Here is a 12,046-nt window from a genome sequence, read left to right on the forward strand (position 1 = left end):
ATTAATAGGTTAGTTCTATTTAGGCCAAAACATGTTTGTTGTTGGTGGGTGTTCAAAAAAATTTGCATGTTTTCATTTATACATAAGTCAATTATTTAAAGAAATATCTAAATAAAGAAAAATTTTAAATCACAAAAAATTGCATAGGTCGTCTATTTTTTAATTTTATTTTTATTACCCATTTTGGAAAGCTTATGTAATTTCCTTTTTCACAATAGTTCATATATATGTCATTAGACGAAAACACATACATTTTTCCCAATACAGCTAATACACATTGTTTTCGAGCGTGGTGTTTGTTTCATAGAGGCGTTTTCGCAATTAATAAGTCTCAAATATAACATACCAACGCACGGCCCTTGAAGCCATCACACCTGGTATGGTTGAAAAGTCTTCTAATCAAAGGCGAAACGCGTCCCATAAAGGTTGGGGTGTTGCGATCTCTATCTTAAATTTTCTATTTGCAAAGAAAATCTCCGATCATTGAGCTCGTCTCGGAAGAAAAACAAACAAATATATGTAATGTTTGGGACCTCTTAAGCAGAATAGAGACCACGGAAAAGGTTGTTTTGTGGTTTTAGTGTTTGTTCGTTGATCTCAAAGAAATGTGCCTCATTTGAAAGATATTGTTGAGACCTTCAAAAGATGGTAAGATTTATAGAAATCCGTTGTGAAACAAAAAAGTTATGCCCGTTTTAAACCGAAAATCTACGAAAACGCTTTTTCTCTACATTTACGTCATAAAATCACTAAACGAAGTGAAAAGCATTTTCGTTTTCCACTTTACTTTACTTTAATTGGCTATGGCAGAATATTTGTTCCACTAGCCGAATGAAGAATAGCTTTCCAAGCGCCTCGATCTTCTGCGCTTATTCTAAAATCTCTGACACCAAGTTTCGAGGTGTCTCCCACAACATGATCTTTTCATCGGGCTTTTGGTCTTCCCGGTTTGCGTGTACCACTTTGTTTGCCTTCAAAAGACTTCTTTGCTGGAGCTTCTTCATGCATTCTGACAACATGACCTAGCCGTTGTATTTTGATACGTGTAACTATGCAATCGTCGTCATACAGCTAGTGGTTCATACGTCGCCTATATTCTCCAATAACGCAAACTGGTCCATATATTTTACGAAGAATCTTTCTCTCAAATACTTTAAGCACTGCCTCATCTGCTTTCACAAGTACCCATGCTTCAGAAACATATAACAGCACGGTTAGTCTCAGTGTCTTGTATAGTGTAATCTTCGTCTGTCGAGAGGTGGCCTTGTTTCTAAACTGCTTACTTCGTCCAAAGTAGCATCTATTGTCAGTATTATTCTTCGCTTAATCTCAAAACTGGTGTCATTCGTTTCTGTTACGGCGGTGCCGAGGTAGATAAAGTTACTGACTGTCCCAAAGTTGTGGTTCCCAACTTTCTCCATTTTCTTTATCTGCTCGGTAGTGCAAGGCTTTTTGGGAGTTGACACCATCCATTTCGTCGTAGCTCCATTTACTGCCAGACCCATTTTCACTGACTCTCTTTCGATTCTTTCAAAGGCTGCAGTTACTACTTCCTGTGACCGACCTATCATATCGATATCGTCGGCATAGGCGAGTAGCATGTGTTCTCTTGTGATTTGTGCGCCATATCTATTCACATCTGCATCTCGTACAATCTAATCCAGCAGGATATTAAAGAGATCACACGATAGGCTGTCTCCTTGTGTGAAACCTCGTTTGAGGTTTGTAGTCAACAAAGAGATGTTGTGTTGATTTGTCCTTCTCGGGTCTTTTCCAGGATTTGGCGCAGTGTGAATATCTGATCTAAGGTGGATTTACCAGATATAAAGCCGCATTGATAGGGCCCAATTATCTCATTGACTTTAGGTACGCTTACAGTGCGCTCGAGAGTATCTTGTATGCGATGGGGAGGAGACTTATTCCTCTGTAGTTGGGACATTCGTCTTGTCTCATTTCTTGTGTACGGGCATAGTATGCTAAGGTTCCAATCATCGGGTATGCGTTCTTCTAGCCAGATTGCGCAGATAAGCTGATGCATACGTCGTTTTTGGGGTAAGGGGAGGGTCCGCCTTCATCCGATATTTAAAAATTATATAGCCTATGTTTCCTTCCAGACAAACGTACACAATCCAATAACATTTTTGGGTTGTGTTTTTGGCATAAGGGGAAGGGTCCGTCCTCCTTCCGATACCGAAAAATTATATAACCTATGTTTTCTTCCAGACCATCCTACACAATATATACGGAACAAACAAACCGAGTCCCATACATCCGTGATTGGCTAATGTGCCCATTTTGGGCGTTTTTGTGGGGGGTGGGGTGACCCCCTATACTTCGACACGAATTTGTATGCCAGATTTGTATACTTTTCATTTGATACCCATATTGTCCATATCGGTCGACTTTTAATTTTGGGTGTTTTTGGGGTAACGGTGGAGGGTCCGCCCCTTCCGTTATCAATAAATTATAAAGCCATATCCTACTTCCTGATCTAATCTAATCGTAATCTATTCCCAAATACCTTTCATTTGAGTCCCATATTGTCATGATCGTCAAATAAACCTATTTTATGGGGTTTTGGGGCTGGGGCGACCCCCCAGGTACTTGCACCCTACTTTTATTATGAAATTCGTATTCTACTCTTGAATACCTTTCATTTGAATACCATACTGTCCCGATCGGTCCACTTTTGTTTTTGGGTAGTACTTTTGGGGTAAGGGGGTGGGTCCGCCCCCTTCCCGATATCGAAAAATTATATAACCTATGTTTCCTTCCAGACCAACCCACACAATCTGTGAACTTTTCAAGGTAATCGGTTCAGCCGTTTTTGAGTCTATACGGATAAAACAAACAAACCGACAAGCAAACAAACAAACACAATTTGAATTTTATATACAATATAAGATTCATGGGGTCTTCGGCGAATATTTCGAGGAGTTACAAACACAATGTCGAAATTAGTATACCCCCATCCTTTGGTAGAGGATATAGTAAGCTTTTGGTTAAGTATTCCTGGAAATTAGTTATTTCTACTACTTAATGCGAATAAAATCGAACTTTTATTTATTCTCCTTATACCTCATATGTTGAAATTAATTTTCATAATACAGAACAAGAAAATAATTTTTAAGGAATACATAGCTATTTTAAAATTTGTATGTAATACATTTAGGATTATCATAAGACAAATTTGTATGAAATTGGTATTAAAACGCATAAGAATTTTTCTTATAACTATGTTTAAAAACATGCTGAAATATAGTTCAAATACTCCAACTTATTGAAGAATTTAACTTGATTTTATTAAACTCGCATATACCTAAAACGGAGGCCACCGTAGCGCAGAGGCTATCATGTCCGCCCATGGCGCTGAACGCCTGGGTTCGAGCCCTGGCGAGACCATCAGAAATGAAAAAATTTCAGCGGTGGTTTTCCCCTCCTAATGCTGGCAACATTTGTGAGGTACTATGCCATGTAAAACTTTTCTCCAAAGAGGTGTCGCACTGCGGCACGCCGTTCGGACTCAGCTATAAAAAGGAGGCCCCTTATCATTGAGCTTAAATTTGAATCGGACTGCACTCATTGATATGTGAGAAGTTTGCCCCTGTTCCTTAGTGGAATATTCATGGGCAAAATTTGCAATTTGCAATACCTAAAATAAGGAATTGTGTATACCAAACGGAACAAAAATATATTAAGCGCTAAATCATGGTAAATTTTACTCCCATATAGTTAAATTTTAGGATAATAAAACAGGCGCTGGGAGAATGGAAAGAGGATAGGAACAGGTCATACTATCGCGGTATAATCGAGGCAATGCTGCCGTCTTGGATTGATGGTCCCCTAGTATTGCCATCTGGAAGATCATGTTACACGGATGGATCAAAGCCAGAGAACAGAGTAGACCTGGGGGTCTACCTTGAGAACCCACGAACTGAGATCTGCTTTAGACTGCCTGGCTACAGTCCTGCAGGTGGAGATCCGGGCGATCACGGAATGTGTGAGGTGTTGGGGTGGTAACGCGAGGATGTCGAGTGTGAACAACTTTACGTACAGTAATCTGGCTATAAGGGCAATAACAACCAGGACGGTAATGTCACGAGTGTAAGTAGGAGATTAACGCATTATATAAGGATGGCACAATACGCATCGTTTGGGTGACGGGCCATACCGAAGTAAGGGGGAATGAGAAATCAGACGATTTGGTAATGAAGGCCAGAGGACTGCCGTCAAGAAACTTAGTTAACTCGAAGCCTCGACGCATTTCGAGTTGAGAGCGTGGGCGACGAATACGCATGCAAACACTGTGGAACAGCGAAACGGTCGGCAGGACAGCGAAACTTCTATGAAGATAACCGGATTGTGAGAAGACTAGGCTATTACTGAAAGGAAGCAAACAAGAGGTCAGTAAAGCTCTCGATGTCATAACGGGACAAATAGATCACTTATGCAAAATCGTTGCAGCAAATGACAGCATGTGTAAGGTATGTGGGGAAAATGATGAGAAGGTGGAGCATTTCCTATGTCATTGCTAGTCTTTCGCGGCTAACATACACCGGCACTTAGGTGGGGACACAAAACCAGACGTAATTTAAATTTTCTTAAATTTTCTTTTCGAGGTTACTTTAGAGCGCACAAATGCCGTTTAATGGCTTAGGTGTATGTCCATAGTGGCATGGGGCGGATTAACATCCGCACCCTCTTTTCAACCTAACCTAACCTAGTTCAATTTTCATTGATTTTCTCCTTCTAGAGGCCCAAGAAGTAAATCAGATGCTATACCAGCCTATAACCCTATTTAAATTATATTTGGCACAGTCGAATAAGAATTGGGTCCTCTAGAGACTCGGGAAGTCAAATCGGGAGATTTTATATTGAAGCTATGTAAAAATATGAACCGATTTGGCCCATTTACAATCCCAACCGACACTGCACTAAGAGGAAGTATTTGCGCAAAATTTCAAGTGCCTAGCTTTAATGCTTAGAAATTTAGCGTACTTTCGACAGACGGACCGACGGACATGGTTAAATCGGCTTGGTATGTTGAGACGATCAGCAATATACATAAATACTTTGTTGGGTCTCAGATAAATATTTCGATGTGTTGCAAACAGAACGACCTAATAAGTATACCCCCATCCATTTCGAATGATATACAACTTCGTTAACCTCACGGAGCATAACGCCAAATGTTCGGGCAGCAACATTCAGACCCTTACGTCCATATCATCCAAATTAAAATCTTTTAATTTCCATTTTCTATTCTATTTCGCTTTACGATTGTATTTTTAATTTGACAGGAACGTGAAAATAAATTGGGCATGTGGGACCCTGAAGTCAATGGTCTACCCACGCGAGCCTTTTAAAATCGTGAAAAACCTGAAGAAAATAATAGGTCCATTATTTTCTTAAGGATTTTAACTTTTAATTTAAGCGAAAACATCACATTTATTTCACTTGCAAATTATCACAATTCCAATTGAAAGGAAATAAATAAAACTACGAACGAGTTTTTGGATTGTTTTATTTACCAGTCTAGCGGATTCGCCAGCTTATGAATAAATAAAAGGCTCTTCCCGCGAAATGCTTTGTACTTAAACGTTGACATCACTGACACACATCCGAAATAATCACATATCAACAAAACAAACAAAATAAGTCATTTTAATTTTAATTAAATGTTTCTCGGAGTTCATAAATCCTGAGCAATTTTGCAATTCCAGAACGTTTTATCATTAAACACAAATGTTGAGATCTTCCTCTTTTAGTTTTGTCATTCAAACTGAATGATGACACCATACATTTTAACAAACGGCGATAAGATTAGCCGCTTAGCTAATCGGAGATAAAATTTTTCTCCACACAAACTAAACGAGAACATGCGCTTAATGGGTAAATAAAACACCCCTTTTGTAAGATGTCAACCAATCAAGTTTAATCAATTTACACCAAGTATTTTAGGCCACTACATCTGATCTTCACCGGCACTGAATGGAAATGAGCACTAAAACTCAAATAGCAGATTAAATAACCTTTGTGCAGGTGTGTTAATTCACGTCGTCGTCTTAAATAAACAAAACCACAACGTATGGCCAGAAGAGAAGAGATGAGAAGAATAATAAACGATGGATTTCCGATTATGCCAACAACTTTCTCTTACACAGAATGAAATTGAAACGGTTTCTCTCATACTGCAATAGACACTGCTGCCGCCTCTGAGGCACAAGCCAATCCAATGGAATGATGCCAACTCCCAAACACTTGGTCCCATATTTGGATATCAGATTCGTATTCTGCATTCAAATACCATTTATTTAAGCCCCATATTCCCATGGGCAGTAAATAAGTCCTGTTTGATGGGTCTTTTGGGAAAGGGGTGGACCCCCAGAAACGTGGTCCCACATTTGGATATCAGATTCGTATTTTACTCGCAAATACCTTTCAGTTGAGTCCCATATTGCCATGGTCGGTAAATATGCCCGATTTAGGGGTGTTTTGGGGCTTGGGGTGGTGCTCCTAGCACTTGGTCCGACAATTCGATATCAGATACGTTTTCTCATCCTAAATACCTTTCATTTGAGTCCCATATTGTCGTGATTGGTCTAAATATGCGTTTGGTAGGTTTTAGGGCGGGGCAGCCCCCTAGGTACCCCATTCGAAATTTGGATACCAAATTTTTATTTTTAGGGTACTATATGAGAGTACATTAAATTTTCGCTTAAATCGCACCACTCATCTCCGAGATCTGGCGTTTTTGAAAATAAGGGTAAGGGGGAGGGTCCGCCCCCCTTCAGATATCAAAAAATTATGCACCATCTGTGAAAATTTCAAGAAAATCGGTTCAGCCGTTTCTGAGTCTATAAGGGACACACAAACATACAAACAAACAAACAAACACAAATTGATTTTTATATATTGGGTTGCCCAAAAAGTAATTGTCGGTAATATAGTATTTAGTAATATAGTCGGCGTTGACAAATTTTTTCAACAGCTTGTGACTCTGTAAATGCATTCTTTCTTCTGTCAGTTATCAGTTGTTACTTTTAGCTTGCTTTAAAGTTCATTCTAAGTTTTATTAAAATGCATTTACTTTCTTTTAAAAAATCCGCAATTACTTTTTAGACAACCCAATATAAGATTTAGGATGACGAAGAGGATAATGATGAGGACGAAGACATCACATCATGCGTGTAGGTTAGGTTAGGCTTAAGTGGCAGTCTACCATCAGACTCACTTAGACGTTTACGTCCATTGTTATACCACAGGAACAGAAGAAGGAATATGCCTTCTAGTTCCTACCGTTGAACCATCAAGATCGCTTAAAAAAGCCCAATAACTTGCGAATGTTCAAATCCGCTAAATCAGACAGGTTCTCAAAGAAATGAGAACCTTCTAACTGCTAGTGCGGGACACACACATAGAAGGTGTTCTATAGTCTCTTCTTCTTCGATTTCCTCACAGCTTCTGCAAAAGTCATTGTTGGCAACCTTCAGTCTGTCAGCATATGTTACGATTAGACAGTGACCAGTCAAGACGGACACAATGACTGAGACGTCTGTTATAGCCAATGATAGCAAAGCGGTAGACATCTTCAAGTCTAGATTAGGCCACATAGTTTTGGAAAGCTCACAGTCCCTCTTTGGGACCATCCATCATTCGTTGTACTTCGGGCCTGGGCCTGAGAACTAAGCTTACATGTCGCTAGAGGTATACCTACAGATTCCAGTTTCCCTGGAATGTGTAAGGTAGTTCCTATTGTCGCAAGCTCGTCCGCTTTAGAATTCCCTGGGATATCTCCATGGCCCGGCGCCCAGAACAGATGAATTTTGAACTGTTCAGCCATCTCGTTGAGAGATCTGCTACAGTTGAGCGCGGTTTTTGTGTTCAGAAATACGTTCTCCAGGGATTTAGTGGCTGCCTGGCTGTCTGAGAAGATATGTATGCCAATCGTCATTATGACATTATATCTTAGCCATTCCACCACTTCCTTAATTTCAAGGATCTCCGCTTGATACACACTTCAGTGGTCCGGTAACTTTTCGATATGGCCAGTTCTGGATCCCACCCAAAGTACAGTTAGAGTACACGCCAAAGCCTGGTTATCTAGCTTGGAACCATCCGTGGATGTAAATGGAACCCTAATTAAATATGTTCCTGAGGGCATTAATTAATGGGCCAACTTTTTTCTGCACTGGGCTCTCAAAATGTTCGAAAACTGAGCTTGTTAAAAAAAAGTGTGCAAGTTTTTAATATTTTTAAATATCTGTTGCGGGATATGCTGAATAAATATGGAAAAACTATCAAGTGAAATTTTCATTAAAATAATTAATAATTGTTTCCAAATACATACACAATTTCAATGAAGTGTTTTCTTGAGACAACATTTTAATGCAATTTTTATATAGAATTTTTCAATCGAATTGTTTAAGTTCAAATGAATGGCTTGTTCCTTTCTCTACTCTCTCCTTTGAGTTTATTAACACAACTGGTCGTAGAAAGAGTAGCTCTAATAGTTTTCCTACTTGCCATGGAGCTTGTTCGCTAGCTCGGATCTTAGGGAGATTCTTCCCATTCGCGGAAATTCCCCCACAACCTCTCCTTGGCCTTGTTCGCTCAGACGGATTGAAGGAACATTGTTTTAAGAGTACTTTCTCTTTCTACAAATCTCTTAGGGGCTTGTTCGCCTAGCTCGGATGTAGAGAAAGACTTCCAATATCAAAACTACACGTCGCAGCTACTTCACTTCATTTTCCCACAATAGTCGTTTTCTAAGTCTCATGTATTAGACATCTTTCGCTTTGTAAGTCCTACACATCAGACATCGCCCATCTCTCACACTTTGTTTTGGAGGTAACTATCGCCTTATTGTTGAAATATCACACCCCAATAAAAACCAACGATTTTATTTAAAAAAGAAACAAATAAAAGCGTGCAGGTCGAGCCGAATCTTTTATACTCTCCACGATGGATCGCATTTGTCAAGTTCTTTAAATGTCTTTTTTGAAAAGAAAAACACCACCTCCAAAATTTCAGGCAAATAAAGTCAAACTAAGAGATCGGTTTATATGGCTATATCAGATTATACACCGATTTAGACCATAAATAGAACAGTTGTTGAAAGTCTTACCAGAAAACTTCATGCAAAATTTTCGCCAAATCGGATAAGAATTGCCCCCTCTAGAAGCTCTAGAAGTCAAGACCCAAGGTCGGTTTATATGGCAGCTATATCAGGTTATGACCATACTTGGCACAGTTATCGAAGGTGGTACCAAAACACCACGCGAAAAATCGGATAAGAATTGCACCCTCTAGTAGCTCAAGAAGTCAAGACCCAAGATCGGTTAATATGGCAGTTATATCAAAACATGGACCGATTTGGCCCATTTACAATCCCAACCGACCTACACTAATAGAAGTATTTGTGCAAAATTTCAAGCGCCTAGCTTTACTCCTTCAATAGTTAGCTTGCTTTCGGCAGACGGTCGGATGGACGGACATGGCTAGATCGACTTAAAATGACGTGTTACAAACAGAATGACGAAATTAGTATACCCCCTATCCTATGGTGGAGGGAATAAAAATGCCAGCTAGCTCAGCCACATTTTGAAATGTACACCGATGGATGAATCAGGTGCTAAGTATGATCAAATCGGTTTATAATCTGGTATATCTGTCATATAAACCGATTTTGGATCTTGACTTCTTGAGCCAATAGAGAGCGCAATTCTCAGCTGATTTAGCTGAAATTTTGCACGTGGTGTTTTGTTATGACTTCCAATAACCGTGCTAAGCATGGCGTAAATCGGTACATAACCTGATATAGCTGCCATATAAATCGATCTGGGATCTTGATTTCTTGAGCCTCTAGAGGGCGCAATTCTCATCCGATTTGGAAGACATTTTGTACAACGGCTTCTCTCATGATCTTCAACACACGTGTCTAATATAGTATAAATCGATTAATAGCTTGATACAGCACACATATAAGCCGATCTCCCGATTTTGCTTCTTGAGCCCCTACATGGTGAAAATCTTATCTAAATGAACCGGAATATTACACAACGACTTGTACAATGTTCAGCATTCAGTTATGGTCAGAATCGGACTATAACTTTATATAGCGCCAATAGCATAACAATATTCAATATTTAATTTTCTTTGTTTGCCTAGAAAGAGATACCGCGCATAGAACTCGACAAATGCGATCCATGGTGGAGGGTATATAAGATTCGGCCCGGCCGAAGTTAGCACGCTCTTACTTGTTTGTTCTTGCTCTACTAATGTGCACATGACTGGCATGGCCTTTTGTATCTAAATTTAAAGAAAAAAGATTATGAACACATATACATATGTGTTCTATTTTTTCTTCTAACATCTCCTTAAAATTAAGGAGCAGTCGTTTTAGCAAACGACAAACTTTTCAGCAGTAAGCATGCTACTCTGAAATTGCAGTACTACTGCTGTAATAGCAGAACTACTTCTACAATAGCAGCAATTTTCAGCAAACTTTTTTCTTTGAGTGTACAAACTATGATACAGAGTAGTAACCACTACATCTTGGCCAACCTGACCATACAACGACCTCGATTGTAACTTAAATCATTGAAATTCATAATCTTCATATTAACTCGTATCATTTTCATTACAGCTACTAAGGCTGGCAGTGTTGTCCTCAAGATCTGCCAATTGCTTCGTCCCTTCATTAAGTTCTAGCCACATTTTCAATCGACTTGAGTCTACTATGCCGACGTAAGGCATCTGTGTGATCTGACAGTTGTCGACGTCCGATATCTCATATCGGTCGTTGCCCAATTCGCTCCGAACGAGGTATGGCCCACGATACTTCAGTTCAAAGGGTGATTTTTTTGAGGTTAGGATTTTCATGCATTAGTATTTGACAGATCACGTGGGATTTCAGACATGGTTTCAAAGAGAAAGATGCTCAGTATGCTTTGACATTTCATCATGAATAGACTTACTAACGAGCAACGCTTGCAAATCATTTTCAGTGAAATCATTTTCAGTGAATCGACAAATTTTGTTCAGCGATGAGGCTCATTTCTGGTTGAATGGCTACGTAAATAAAAATTGCCGCATTTGGAGTGAAGAGCAACCAGAAGCCGTTCAAGAACTGCCCATGCATCCCGAAAAATGCACTGTTTGGTGTGGTTTGTACGCTGGTGGAATCATTGGACCGTATTTTTTCAAAGATGCTGTTGGACGCAACGTTACGGTGAATGAACACATTTCGAACCGAACACTGATTTTGGTAATAAAATTCAATGATTTGCAAGCGTTGCTCGTTAGTAAGTCTCCTCTATCGCAGCAACAACGGGAACTCAGCTAAGTGCATCGACATGTAACATAATTTTTTCCCCATTGTGCCGGATCGTATAATCATAATATTCCAACTTCAAAGCCCACCTAGCGATCCTTGGGTTTACCTGCTTCTTATCCAGCGCCAATGCAAGTTAGTCAGTTAGTCTGCCATTATCGTGAATGAAATTCCTTCCAGGTATATCCTAAATCTCTCCACGGCGTATTTAACAGTCTACATCTCCAATTCGAAGCTGTGGGAACCCGATTCCGCCGGTGTCGTACATTTCGAATAATATACCACTGGATGAAATCTAGAATCTGCCTATCTTTGTAAAAGGACCGAACCAAAACCTCTCGAGCTCGCATCAGGGTACAATTCCTTCTTCCTGTCCGGATTGTATTTTGCCAACACCGGTCAATTCACTAATTTATCCCTCAACGTCAGTTAAAATCCTTGTTTTTCAAATCGGTCAACGGGCTAGCTATTCTCGAAAAATCGGCAAAAGTATGAAAATAGCCCCCGACACCTTTCTAACTCATCGCCGCTAGCTGGTACTGGATACTGTTGAATAGTCCCTATATGATTAACGGAAGGACGAATACCTATTTCATTCGCCTTATACCCTAAGCAGTCCAATTTCTGGTAGAAAAAGTACACTTCTCCCAGTTCAATCGCAAGGATGTCTTCCGCAAAGTTCTCAAAACTGCTTTCAAAATCCTTAAATAT

The sequence above is a fragment of the Stomoxys calcitrans genome, chromosome 1 (assembly GCF_963082655.1).
Source record: "Stomoxys calcitrans chromosome 1, idStoCalc2.1, whole genome shotgun sequence".
Classification (NCBI taxonomy): Eukaryota; Metazoa; Arthropoda; class Insecta; order Diptera; family Muscidae; genus Stomoxys; species Stomoxys calcitrans.